Here is a 15450-nt window from a genome sequence, read left to right on the forward strand (position 1 = left end):
CTGAGTTCATTAACCGAGAGAAGGTGGCTAGGGCATTGGTTAAACCGAAGGACATAACGGTGTACTCGTATTGGCCATAATGAGTAACAAAGGCCGTTTTGGGAATGTCCCCGTTTCTGATTTTGATTTGATGGTAGCCCAACCTCAAATCCATCTTGGAAAAGACTGAGGATCCAGCGAGCTGGTCATACAGATCGTTGATCCTAGGGAGCGGATACTTGTTCTTGATAGTGACCAAGTTGACAGGTCGGTAATCCATCCGATCCGTTCCATCCTTCTTGACGAAGAGGACGGGGCAAGCCCAAGGAGAGGAACTAGGACGGATGAAACCCTTTTTCAAGGACTCATCGAGTTGGTTCTTAAGCTCGGCTAGTTCTATGGGTGCCATCTTATAGGGTCTTCTAGAAATTGGAACGGTTCCTGGAACAAGGTCTATCACAAACTCGACATCCCTGTCAGGTGGAACACCTGGCAGTTCTTCTAGAAAGACATCCAGAAAGTCTCGGACTACCGGAATATCTTCAAGGTCTGGAAGGGGGTTGGCATTTAGGGAGTAAAGCTGGCGCTTGGCCACTAGAGTTAAGACATTGACTGTCTTGCCCGATGGGTGAGTAAGTTGAACGGTTCTAGTGGCACAATCAATCTTAGCATAATGAGCTGACATCCAGTCCATACCCAAGATGATGTTTATGTCCGAGGACTTGAGAGCTATTAAAGATGCAAGGAAGACAAGTCTATCGACAAGAATTTCATTCCCATGGCTTACTCTAGAAGTTTGCCATTTGGAACCCGGAGTTTGAATTACCATGGAAGTGGGCATGTCACAGAATGTCGTGTTATGCAATCGAGCATAGCTCTCAGATATGAATGAATGAGATGCTCCAGTATCGAAAATAACAGATGCCGGATGGCAATTAACAAGGAGCGTACCAAGGACGACGTTAGGATCCTCATGAGCCTCCTTAGCTGAGACATAGTTGACATGGCCACGTGTAGTGGTGGCTGGCTTGGCGTAGAATGTCTTTCCCGCTGGCTTACCACGGCCAACGGACTTTCCAGACTGATTGGGGTTGTTGTTCTGGGGAAACTCTCGACTGTACTGACCCGGCTCTCCACACTTGAAACATGTCACAACATTGGGGCGTGGAGCAGCATTAGCAGCGGGGCCACCATAGGGTTTAGGCGGTGCAAACTGCTGGTTGGGGCGAGGCGCCTCAAAGGATGGCCTCGGAATGAACCTGGGTGGCAGCGCTGTGCTTGGAATCCACACTCGGCGCTTCTGAGATCCAGAGCCGGATGAAGAGCCAAAATCACGAGAGTGCTTGCATGAAGCGTCATAGTCAGACTGGCCTGTCTCAGCACTGATGGCTTTATTGACCAGCTTCTGGAAGGAGGTGCACTCGTGCAGACGAAGATCGCGGCGAAGCTCGGGGCTAAGTCCCTGGTGGAACCTTGCCTGCTTCTTAGCGTCGGTGGATACCTCTTCAGGAGCATATTGTGCCAGATTCCCAAATTCACGACTATATGCATCCACAGTCAGTCTTCCTTGGGTGAAATTGCAGAACTCTTCCCTCTTACGATCCATGAGACCTTCCGGGATGTGATGCTCATGGAAAGCCTCACTGAATTCAGCCCAAGTAGTGATTTGGCCGACCGGGCGCATAGCCTCAAAGTTTTCCCACCAAAGGCTAGCAGGGCCTTCGAGGTGATAGGCAGCATAGGTAACCTTATCAGCTTCGGCTACGTTAGCAGAACGTAGCTTGTGGGTGATGCTGCGAAGCCAGTCATCCGCGTCGAGGGGCTCGGCAGAATGATTAAACTTTGGTGGGTACAACTTGATGAAGTCATTGATTGACACCAAGTCGTTTCGCTGATGGCGTGCAGTGTTCTGCTCAATCCGCTCCAACAAGCGGTTGGTCTCACGCTTGTTTCTTTCTGCCTCCAGCATAACTTCGGCCAGAGAAGGCGGGTGAGGCAGATTTTCACCCCTAGCTACACTGGCTTCTCCTTGCTCCGGGGCAGCAGGGTTGCTGCGGGTGTTGACCATCCTAGGAAAAACAAGACAACGGTTTAGACAAGGATGGCACAAACTTGGCAAGGAAGTGCAGAATGTAATGGATAACATGGAATGCTAAGATGTTCATTGCACGACATGGTAATATAGAAACTGCCATATATATACCATTGGTCATACACACCGTACATAGTTTAGTACAAGCCCATGCTAGAGTACAACTACGGTGAAAGACATTACATCTCATCGGAGGCACTCCAAGCTCCTATACATTATTTTTCTACACCTCCGGAGCGTGATACACACCAAGTCGTATCCCACGGTCACGCAGGACTGTGGAGAATACAACTATTACAGTACTAGTGAAACTACTACTAGCTCAGACGGCTCCATAGTAATCCTCATAAAAGTCACCACCAAAGCCTGGAAGTGGAACATGATCATCTAGGAACAGACGGTCCTGCGGAGCCTGTGGACCATAGGGACTCGGATGTGGCCTTGGCCCCACAGGCGGTGGAAGACGGGGACCACGAGGAGGGGTGATGCCTCCTACATCGCGCCACTCCATACAATCTGGCAATCTAGACCGCACAGGGTACAGGTCCCTCATGTCCATGTATCCTGCCTGCACCGCAGGTGCAAACCGAGTCAAAGTGGCCCAATGATCAAAACGAGTGTGGAAAAGCTCCATACGCAAGGCCCGATTTTCACGGTCCTTGTCCTCGAGCATCTCGGCAGTGGTGCGGAGTAGTGACTCCTCATGTGCAGAGTCATAGTACAAAGCCTGATAGTACCCCTGTGCTCCAGGGAGTGAGGCTGGCATGTAACAGAAATCGGTGTTCTAAAGCAAGGCAGTCCTGGCTCGAATGATAGTCATCATTGAATAGGCTGCATCCTGCACAGACATCTCAATAGTGACCCCAAGTCCATAGGAACAGTGAAGGGGTTCAGTGGCTCCAGGATAAGAGGGATATATCCTGACGGTAGAAAGGTACCGGCTCTGGTTGAAGTCTCGGAACTGCTCCTCGACGGTATATTCCAGATACCACTGATAGCCTGACTCAACCTTCACTCGAACCAACATGGCCGTATGACTGGGTACATCGAGGCACCGGGTCAGACGAACCACTTGGTTCTGGGAACGGGTGGCCATATGAAAGCACAGAATAATGCAAAGGCATTAGAATTTTCTAGGGGAATTCGGACAGCATAACGACCGTAAATGCTCAGAAAAAGAATTGAGACATCCACAACAGTTTGCAATACCACTCAACAACATCATATCAAGGTTCTGATTCAACTAGCAACATACTAAAAGTAGTAGAAACTATACGGAGGCTTGTAACAACAATCCTATAAGCTACTACGGATTAGTACACGTGAACCTGATAGAGAGAAGAGAGCCTAGTCCTTAACCCATGTAGAATGAGAAGAGAATGACTCAGATCAGAGGGCATAAGCTAAAGGAGTAAAAGAGCCTTACGTTCCCTCCCACAATCAATTCCCATACATATAACTAAAGCATTTCTAGACTCGGCATCGACCAGTTTGGCTCAACGAACCTACAGGCAGTCCGGCTCTGATGCCAATGCTATCAGGACCCCGATTCCAAGTCACATCGATCTAGCTAGTAACACCTCATATCACATTGCGGCCTCACGCACGGTATCCCCACGGGTGTCGCCTTACCATGGCTCGGGACCGTTTGCGCCTTTTGGCTCACGTATATGATAGTGTCGCTAGCATCCATATGTCAGAGAACCCGGGCCGACATGGCTAGTCGTGAACCCAAAGCGGCATAGACCTATGGAGACAGGCATACATGAATCACATCGAGCATGTCGGTCAACAGCGTGTGAATCCGGGCTGTAGCACTAGGCTAACAGGACTCCGGGTAACCCGGGCTGTAGCAGGCTAGGCAGGACTCCGGATGTCACCGCGTGACATTTCCTCGAAGGGACAGACATAGGAACGAAGTGAAACACATGCCGACCAGTCAAGTGTCCTGAGCAGTAGTGCTGGGCTAGCAGGACTCCGGTGAACCGGGCTGTAGCGGACTACTATGGCTCAAGGAGCACTAGACTACATTTCCCCATAAGAGAGGCTACCAAGGATAAACAACTAGATTGTCGGATCCCACACATACCAAGCATTTCAATCATACACACAATATGCTCGATATGTGTAAATACAACATGGCATCGCAACAAAACTCTACAACTCAAGTACTTTATTTAAAGGCTCCAGAGAGCCATACAGAACATGTTCATACAGGTAGGGGTCACATGACCCGACACTCAAGTCATACAAGCATACAAGCACATGCGGAAGCAAATAGTCTGAGTACAGACACTAGAAAGAAAGAAGGCTTATCGAAGCCTGTCTATCTACATAGGGCCCTCCATGGCCAGGATCACCACCTGGGTGGCAAGTTACTCATCGACGTCGAGGTCTACATAAAACCCATTGGAGGGGCGGTGTTGTCGTCTGAAAACAGTAATTAAAGCAACATGAGTACAAAGGTACTCAGCAAGTCTTACAACAGAACCTACTATACATGCTCATTCTCAAGAAGGTGGTCGAGTTATTGCAGCAAGCCAGCTTTGACTTTTGGCTAAGCTATCCTATGAGACACCACTAGTAAAATAGTTTTCACACACGAGTCCACTAATCACCAACACAATACTCCATCGGGGATCCTCCCTCGTCATCCTACGAGAGGGCCATCCTCAGTACTAACACTTATCTTGAGTCTTTTAGTAGTAACCATTAACTTGTCTATGAACTGTATAGGAAACCAACTAGTCCTTTACCGCGGATGGGGCTATTCGAATAGATGATGTTAACCCTGCAGGGTTGTACTTCTTCATACACGCTATCACCACTTACCATTGTTTACAGGACATGTACTCGGCAACCTTCAAGCGGAAACCCAATGAGGGTGTCGGCCACGGCCTACCTAAACACTCAAGTCTCTAGTCCAGGTTTATCGCCTATCCAGGTTCCATCCGCAGGGAGTCCGGCCAAGGTTTCCACATACGGCCCCGAACGATGTGAACAGGGTTCCCGAGACACCAAACGGGTGACTCGGTACACCGTGCCATGGTGTATCTACCGCATCATAGCCCACCCCTAGGGTCAGCGCTACGCACGGCCGTCAACACATAACCTACAAACATCATAAACTAGTTGCAACTCCTGGACAAAGTACTAGGGTGATTAAGAAGCCGAGAGGGTCCATTGTGTTTCAGGCCCAATGTATGGTAGTAACTGAATCTTAAATCACACATGCAGATCTCAGTTCTTAGGGAGGGCCTCAATGAAACAACCCACCATGTACTCCTACATGGCCTCTCATCGATACCTTTAGCAAATCATGTTCAACACATCCCTCACATTACCGACATAATCACTTCACTCTAGCCCATCACCTAGATGAACCATACCTGACTCAACTCTAAGCATAGCAGGCATAGCAAGGTAGGAAACACATACATGGCTCAATCAACTCCTACACATGCTAGTGGGTTTCATCTAGTTACTGTGGCAATGATAGGTCATGCAGAGGATAAGGGTTCAACTACCGTAGCACACAGCAGTTTGAAACGTTGTTGTCTTAATGCATTAAACGAGAGCAGAGGCGAGAACATGGGATTGTATCGATATGATCAATGGGGATGCTTGCCTGATGGAGTGGTAGTAGGGTACTGCCCTTCAGTTGGATACTCTGAGATATCCTCGGAGGCAGAACCTACCACGAAAGACACCACAGAATATAATCATCACATGGCAATATGCAACAATATGATGCATGCTATGACATGGCAAAATGAGGTGTCCTGCCTAATGCAATGTGAAACAAGTTGAATTGGGTTAAGCATTATAAGTGTATTATCTTGTTTCACCTAAACAGCAAGGTTAAAGTGTTTTGTCATGCTTGAAACCATTACAGATGGAAAGATTGAATTTTTCTGATCAAATTTCATATATAAATCTTTGCATTTGGAGTTATAGATTAAAAGTTATGAATTTTAGAAGTTTTGGTTATTTTTTGGAATTTCCTATATAAGAATAAATCCAGAAAATAATTAACTGCGTCAGCACTGAGTCACTGTGACGTCAGCGGGTCAAAGGCTCCAGCCCAGGTCAAACCTGACTGGTGGGCCCCATCTGTCAGTGTCTCAGCTAACTAACAGAGTTAGTTAGTGTTTAGTTAGCACTAAACTAGGTTAGTAAGGCCCTGGGCCCACATGTCAGTGAGATAGAGTTAGTTAACGAGGTCATTAACCTCTAACAGAGTTATTAATACTAATTAAAAACTAAACTAATTAGTTAGGAGCCGGCCCCACATGTCATTGACTCAGGCGGGGTCAAACTAGGGTCAACCCGGGTCAAGCTCGCCGGAGATGACCCGGGGCTCATTGACGGCAAGGCCAGGGACGGCGGAGGGGTGCGGGTTTCCTCCTCCGGCGACCATTTGGCCGGCGGAGGGCATCTACATGACGCGGGCACTCGTCTGCGTTGAGTAGTGTGGGTGGTTGGGCCTGGGGTGTCCAGAGTCGTCGCCGGCGTCGACCTTGGTGGTCGCCGGGGCTCGGGTGAGGTCGGGGTCATCGTTGTGACGGCCGTGGTAGCTCATGCAGGGCACGTACGTGCTCTACGCGATGCGGGGAGGAAGCTGGGCACGACGGTCGGACCATTTGATGGCCGGAGACTCGTCGGTGGCGGTGCGTACGGGTGAGCATGGTGTGGTCGCTATGGCGCACAAGGGGGAAAACGGAGAGGGGGAGAAAGTTCAGTGGCTCATGCCGGTTGCGACGAGCTACTCAGTGGGCTTGGGGAAGACCTGACGGCGATGAATTGACGGTGGCGGTCCTCGGCGGCCGAGGAGGAAGAAGGCGAGGCAGTCGGCGATGCAGGCCGTCCCAGCGCTCGGGGCCAAGGTGGGGCGGAGCGTCGGACGATGGCGGAGGCTGTGGACAGCGCGGGGAGGTGAGGGGAGCACGGTGGCAGTGGAAAACAGCGTCGGCGGCGACGAGCTCCGCTTGGGCTGCGCCGGAGAGAGAGCAGAGGAGGGGGGAAAGGTCGGGAGAGAGTGAGAGAGATCCACGGGGGTGCGTGGCGTCTCCTAGAGGCATCCAGGCGTCGAGGGGGAGCGGCAAGCAGGAGGTGGCCGGGGCGCGTGGTTAGCGCGCGACGGCACGCGCCCTCCTGCCCACTGGCAGGAGGTTGGGGACGACTGGCATCTGGGCCTGCTGGGCTGGGCCGGCCAGTGGGCTGCCAGGTTAGTTCCTATACCTCTCTTTTTCTGTTTTTATTTATTTTCTATTATTTCTGTAACTTTAGGGCTTTATTAAAAATGCCAGGGCATTTCCAAAAATCATAAAATAATCATGGCTACTGCTTAGAATATATCCAACAGTAAACATTTTAGTTTATGATTATTTGAGCATTCAAAATATTTCATAGCATTTAAATTCCCAAATGCAAATACTATATGAATTAATCCAATGACCTTAAGATGTTCTAGAAAAATGTTCACCATTTTTGTCAAAGGTTTTAACCCAAAACAAAAAGGGTGGACTTTATAGAAGGGCATTTCAGGTTCATTGAAAAAGTTTTTAGTAAACCCTAGTTGTTCCAGGGGGGTGCTGGGGGTTCTATCATCCCCATTTCATATTTTTGGGAAATTTAAACATGATGCAATAACTCTAATGCATGAACTACCTATGGTGTGACACGCATGCTTTTCCTGTCAACGAAAAGGATCGAGTAGTTCCCAATACTTTACATGCTAGATATATCATAGGCGTTTCCCAAACAGAAATTAAAGTTTATTCCTTTTTCCATCATACTTTCACATTCCATGGCTAGCCGTATCCGCGGGTACCGTCCATACCAACACTTTCCAAGGAATTTATTATTTGACAACATAAAGTAAATTCATTTTTCATTTCGGGACTGGGCATCCCTAATACCTTTGCCATACTCTCGTGCAATCACAAGTGAATAAACACTCATCTTGAGAATAGAACATCTAGCATGGAAAAATATCAGCCACCCCCTACCGTTTCATGAGCGGTACGAGCACACAAAAAGGAAATTTATTTTGAAAATTAGAGATGGCACATACAAATTTGCTTAGAACGGCAAGAGTATACTACATATAGGTAGGTATGGTGGACTCATATAGCAAACTGGGTTATGGATTTTGGATGCACAAGTAGTATTCCCACTTAGTGCAAGGGAAGGCTAGCAAATAGATTGAGAAGCATCCAACCAAGAAACAAAAAATCACATAAGCGAGCATTAAGCATAACTAACACCGAATAATGCACCACAAGTAGGCTGTAATTTCATTACATAACTATTGACTTCCGTGCTTGCATAGGGAATTGAAGGAAATATGCCCTAGAGGCAATAATAAAGTTATTATTTATATTTCCTTATATCATGATAAATGTTTATTATTCATGCTAGAATTGTATTAACTGGAAAGTTGATACATGTGTGGATACATAGACAAAACACAGTGTCCCTACAAAGCCTCTACTAGGCTAGCTCGTTAATCAAAGATGGTTAAGTTTCCTAACCATAGACATGTGTTGTCATTTGATGAACGTGATCACATCATTAGGAGAATGATGTGATGGACAAGACCCATCCGTTAGCTTAGCATGTTGATCGTTAAGTTTTATTGCTATTGCTTTCTTCATGTCAAATACATATTCCTTTGACTATGAGATTGTGCAACTCCCGGATACCGGAGGAATACCTTGTGTGCTATCTAACGTCACAACGTAACTGGGTGATTATAAAGATGCTCTACAGGTATCTCCGAAGGTGTTTGTTGGGTTGGCATAGATCGAGATTAGGATTTGTCACTCCTAGTATCGGAGAGGTATCTTTGGGACCTCTCGGGAATGCACATCATAATAAGCCTTGCAAGCAATGTGCTAATGAGTTAGTTATGGAATGATGCATTACGGAACGAGTAAAGAGACTTGCCAGTAACAAGATTGAACTAGGTATGAAGATACCGACGATCGAATCTCGGGGAAGTAACATACTGATGACAAAGGGAATAATGTATGTTGTCATTACGGTTTGACCAATAAAGATCTTCGTAGAATATGGAGGAACCAATATGAGCATCCAGGTTCCGCTGTTGGTTATTGACTGGAGAGGTGTCTCGGTCATGACTACATAGTTCTTGAACCCGTAGGGTCCGCACGCTTAGCGTTCGATGACGATTTGTATTATATGAGTTATGTGATTTGGTGACCGAATGTTGTTTGGAGTCCCGGATGAGATCACGAACATGACGAGGAGTCTCGAAATGGTCGATAGGTAAAGATTCTAATATAGGACGATAGTGTTTGGACACCGGAAATGTTTCGGGGCTACCAGGTATGTATCGGGTCACCAGAAGGGGTTTCGGGCAACCCCCGGCAAGCTATATGGGCTTAATGGGCCTAGGGAGGGACATACCAGCCCACAGGGGGCTGGTGTGCCCCTCCACCAGGCTGGCCAGCCCTAGGGAAGGCAAGGGAGGAGGGCTAGCCCCTCTTTCCTTCCCCTTCTCAAGGGAGAAATGAAAGGGGGGGCACCTCCTCCTTCCTTCTCCTAGTGCAAAAACAAGGAGGGGGGCAAATTCGGGTGGGAGCCCAAGTAGGATTCGACCTACTTGGGCGCCCCCGGATGCCTCTTCCCCCATCCAACCTATATATATGTGGGGAGGGGGGCTCCTAGAGGACACACAAACATCTGTTAGCCGTGTGCGGCACCCCCTCCATAGTTTACGCCTCCGGTCATATTGTCGTAGTGCTTAGGCGAAGCCCTGCGCTGATCACTTCACCATCACCGTCACCATGCCGTCGTTCTGACGAAACTCTCTCTCGACACTTTGTTGGATCAAGAGTTCGAGGGACGTCATCGAGCTGATCGTGTGTAGAACTCGAAGGTGTCGTACGTTCGGTGCTTGATCGGTCAGAAGGAGAAGAAGTTTGACTACATCAACCATGTTGTCAAACGCTTCCACTTTCGGTCTATGAGAGTATGTAGACACACTCTCCCCCTCTCTTTGATATGCATCTCTGATACGTCTCCAACATGTCTGTAATTTTTTATTATTCCACGTTGTTATATTATCAATCTTGGATGTTTCATAATCATTTTATATCATTTTTTGGTACTAACCTATTGACATAGTGCCAAGTGCCAGTTGCTGATTTTTGCATGTTTTTTACATCGCAGATAATCAATATGAAACGGAGTCCAAACACAGTGTAACTTTTGTGGATTTTTTTGGACCAAAAGACCACCAATGGGCCGAAGAAGCACCTGGGGGCTGCTACGAGGGGAGCACAACCCACCAGGGCACGCCCGGAGGCCCATGCGCGCCCTGGTGGGTTGTGCCCACCTCAGGTGCCCCTCGGACCGCCTCTTTACTCTATAAATACCCCAATATTCCATAAACCCTATGGGAGTTGACGAAAATCAATTCTATCTGCCGCAGAATCCAGAAACGCCAGATCTAATCTAGACACCATCACGGAGGGGTTCACCACTACCATTGGTGTCTCTCTGATGATGCGTGAGTAGTTCTTTGTAGACTTTTGGGTCCGTAGTTAGTAGCTAGATGGCTTCCTCTCTCTCGTTTGATTCTCAATACAATGGTCTCTTGGAGATCCATATGATGTAACTCTTTTTGCGGTGTGTTTGTTGGGATCGGATGAACTTTGAGTTTATGATTAGATCTATCTTTTTATCCATGAAAGTTATTTGAGTTTCTTTGATCTCTTATATGCATGATTGCTTATAGCCTCGTATTTCTTCTCCGATATTTGGGTTTTGTTTGGCCAACTTGATCTATTTATCTTGCAATGGGAAGTGGTACTTTGTAGTGGGTTCAATCTTACAGTGCTTGATCCCAGCGATAGAAGGGTAATCGACACGTATGTATTGTTGCTACTAAGGATAAAATGATGGGATCTATTTCTACATAAATAGATCTTGTCTACATCATGTCATCGTTCTAATTGCATTACTCTGTTTCTCCATGAACTTAATACACTAGATGCATGCTGGATAGTAGTCGATGTGTGGAGTAATAGTAGTAGATGCAGGCAGGAGTCGGTCTACTAATCTTGGACGTGATGCCTATATAATGATCATTGCCTGGATATCATCATGATTATTTGAAGTACCATCAATTGCCCAACAGTAATTTGTTTACCCACTGTTTGCTATTTTTCTCGAGAGAAGCCACTACTGAATCCTACGGCCTCGGGTCTCTTTCTCATATTATTGCTTTTGCGATCTATTTTATTTCCTTTCATTTTCATATCTATTAAACCCAAAAATAATAAAAATACAATTGATGTTTTATGGCATGAATCATGAAAAGCCTGTAACAGATGAAATTCTATACAATAGAGATTATGCATTAAGACATTTGCTTGGGGATAATAAATCTTTGATGATAATCTTAAAAAGGAAGTCCCCATTCTAGATATAATTCAACAAGTTTTTAATAATGTTAATCAACATTACTCTTGGATTGTTGCCGGAAATCAACGCGGTTATGATAATGGGCAACTTAATAGTGCTAAGGTTTCTATGGATAATATGTTTTATGTTGTTTTTACAAAACCCCATGATGAAAACACCTCTAAGCAAATTAAGAATAAGGATGACAAAATTTAGATCCTTACTTTATGCCTAGCTAGGGGCGTAAAACTATAGCACTTGATGGGAGGCAACCCAATGAATACAATTTATTTTTCCTTTTTTCTATCTGTTCTTGAGTGTTAGAACAATTATGCTACTTTTATGATTGTGTTTTTTATGTTTTAATTAGTGTTTGTTCCAAGTAAAGCCTTTAGGATCTTCTTGGGTGATAGTTGTTTGATCTTGCTGAAAAATAGAAACTTTTGCGCTCACGAAAACAATTCTCATTTCTAACTAGAGAACGATAAAATATCATTTCTTTTAGCAGGAGCTTAATATACAAATTTCCCAGGTCATCCTAATTTTTTAGAGTTTTTGGAGTTATAGAAGTATTGGAAATATTCAGATTTCTACAGACTGTTCTGTTTTTGACAGATTCTGTTTTCTTTGCATTGTGTGCTTGTTTTGATGATTCTATGGTTTTATTTCATGATTTTTTGCCATAGAAGAGTTGGAATACAGTAGATATAATGCAATAATAAAATATGAATTGTTTTGCAACATCATTTATAGTAGTGATTTTTTTTCTTATACTAAAGGATCTCACGAAGGTTTTGGTGAGTTTTTTGTGATTGAAGTTTTCAAGTTTTGGGTTATCTTATGATGGATGAAGGAATGAGGAGTAAGAAGAGCCTAAGCTTGGGGATACCCCGGCATCCAATATATTATCCAAAGAGATCAAGCAACTAAGCTTGGGGATGCCCCGAGTGGCATCCCCTCTTTCTTCTAACGACCATCGGTATTTTACTCGAAGCTATATTTTTATTCGTCACATACTATGCGTTTTGCTTGGAGCGTCTTGTATGATATGAGTCTTTTCTTGTTTTATTTTTTGTTTTAAGTCTTGATCCCTTGCTGGACACACCTATTTGAGAGAGCCAAAATTATGCCATGACTTGTTAGAAATTGCTCTCTATGCTTCACTTAAATTTTTATGAGGTATGGATTTGCTCTAGTGCTTCACTTATATCTTTTTGAGCACGGTGTGCTTTAGTATTTTTGAAGAAATTCTCTCTTGCTTCAATTAGATTTATTTGAGAGTTAGTAAAATTTTGAAGAAATTCTCTTTTGCTTCACTTAAATTAATTTGAGAGAAAGAAATATTATGCTCATGATCTTCACTTATATTTGTTTGAGCTTATCAAAAGCAACACATGAAAATTTGTCCCAAAGTGATAGATATCCAAGAAGGATATAATAAAAACTTTCATGAAGATCATTGGACAAAATAAACTTGATTCTTAGTAATAGTTTTGAGATATGATGATATGATATGTGAGTCATGTTGATGAGTAATGCTTTAGTAAGAATATTGGTGTTAAGGTTTGTGATTCCACATGCAAGCACGAAAGTTAATAGTCATGCAATGAAATTATACCCTACTTTTGGTGCATTATTCGGTGTTAATTATGCTTAATGCTTGCTTATGATATTATTCGTTTCTTGGTTGGTCACTTCTCAATCTTTTGCTAGCCTTCATTTTGCACTAAGTATGATCACTACTTGTGCATCCAAAATCCTTTAAACCAGTCTTGCCACATGGGTCCACTATACCTACCTATATGCGGTATTCTTTTGCCGTTCTAAGAAAATTTGTATGTGCTCGTACCGCTCGTGAGGCGGTGAGGGGTGGCTAATATTTTCCATGCTAGATGTGTTATTCTCACGATGAGTGTTTATTCACTTGTAATTGCACGAGAGTAAGGCAAAGGTATTAGGGATGCCCAGTCCCGAAATGAAAAAATGAATTTACTTTATGTTGTCAATAAATAAATTCCTTGGAAAGTGTTTGTATGGAAGGCACCCGTGGATATGGTTAGCCATGTAAAGTGAAAGTATGGTGGAAAAAGGAATAAACTTTAATTTCTGTTTGGGAACCGCCTATGATATATCTAGCATGGAAAGTGTTGGGAACTCTAAGTATTTTTCGTTGGTGGGAAAAGTATGCCTCTCAAAATGTTTTTATCTCTCAATTTTCGCTTTGAGATCTGGCACCTCTACAAATCCCTACTTCCCTCTGTGAAGGGCCTTTCTTTTACATTATGCTATTTTTATTTTTGAATTTGAGTCTCCATATTCTCTTGTAAAAGCACAAACTAGGAGCCAGTATGATCATACTTGAGCATTGGTTGTAGTTAATATGCGAGTGTGTTTCATGAATGGATCAATGATTGATCATGATGGGCTAGGGATAGCTTATTTTAGCATTGATATTTTGAAAGACATGGTTGCTTATTGATATGCTTGAGTATTTAAGTTATCATGTCAAAACTAGACTATTGCTTTAAACAATATAAAAGTCCAAATTTCCATTCTATAAAGAAAAGAATATGAGATGACATGTTAGGCAGCATTCCACATCAAAAATTCTGCTTTTATCATTTACCTACTCGAGGACGAGCGGGAATTATGCTTGGGGATGCTGATACATGTCCAATGTATCTATAATTTTTGATTGTTCCATGTTGTTATATTATCAATCTTGGATGTCTTATAATCCTTTTGTAGTCATTTTATATCATTTTTGGTACTAACCTATTGACATAGTGCCAAGTGCCAGTTGCTATTTTTTGCATGTTTTTTACATCACAGGTAATCAATATCAAACGGAGTCCAAGCGCGGTGAAACTTTTTGTGGATTTTTTTGGACCAGAAGACAACCAATGGGCTGAAGTGCCAGTTATTGTTTACCCACCATTTGCTATTTTTCTCGAGAGAAGCCACTAGTGAAACATACGGCCCCCTGGTCTCTTTGTCATATTATTTGCATTTGCAATCTATTTTATTTGCCTTTTATTTTCAGATCTATTAAACCCAAAAATACAAAAATACCTTGCTACAATTTATTTTATTTGGCATTCGGTCTATCAATCTACTATAATTTATTCATGTTCGTTTGCCAATTTCTGGTGCCGTTACCCGAAAGGGATTAACAACCCCTTGAATACATCGGGTTGCGAGTATTTGTTATTTGTGTGCAGGTACAGTTTACGTGTTGTTGCTTGGTTCTCCTAATGGTTCGATAACCTTGGTTTCATCACTGAGGGAAATACCTATCGTCGCTATGCTGCATCATCCCTTCCTCTTTGGGGAAATACCGACGTAGGTTCAAGACGCATCAATCTCCTAGATAGATCTTGCATGAGCGTAGGAATTTTTTTTCAAATTGCATGCTACGTTCCCCAACATTGGCATCAGAGCCAGGTCTATGCATAGATGATATGCATGAGTAGAACACAAAGAGTTGTGGGCGGTGATTGTCATTTTGCTTACCATCAATGTCTTATTTTGATTCGGCGGTATTGTTGGATGAAGCGGCCCGGACCATCCTTACATGACCATGTTTATGAGACTAGTTTCGCATGGCCATGTTTATGAGACTAGTTTTGCATAAAGGTGGCTGGCGGGTGTCTGTTTCTCCAACTTTAGTTGAATCGCATTTGACTGTGGCCGGTCCTTATTGAAGGTTAAACATCAAACTTGATAAATCACTGTTGTGGTTTTGATGCGTAGGTAAGAACGATTCTTACTAGAAGCCCGTAGCAACCACGTAAAACTTGCAACAACAAAGTAGAGGATGTCTAACTTATTTTTGCAGGGCATGTTGTGATGTGATAGGTCAAGACATGATGTGATATATGTTATTGTATGAGATGATCATGTTTTGTAAAAGTTATCGGCAACTAACAGGAGCCTTATGGTTG

This window comes from Triticum urartu, chromosome 2, assembly GCF_003073215.2.
Source record: "Triticum urartu cultivar G1812 chromosome 2, Tu2.1, whole genome shotgun sequence".
Classification (NCBI taxonomy): Eukaryota; Viridiplantae; Streptophyta; class Magnoliopsida; order Poales; family Poaceae; genus Triticum; species Triticum urartu.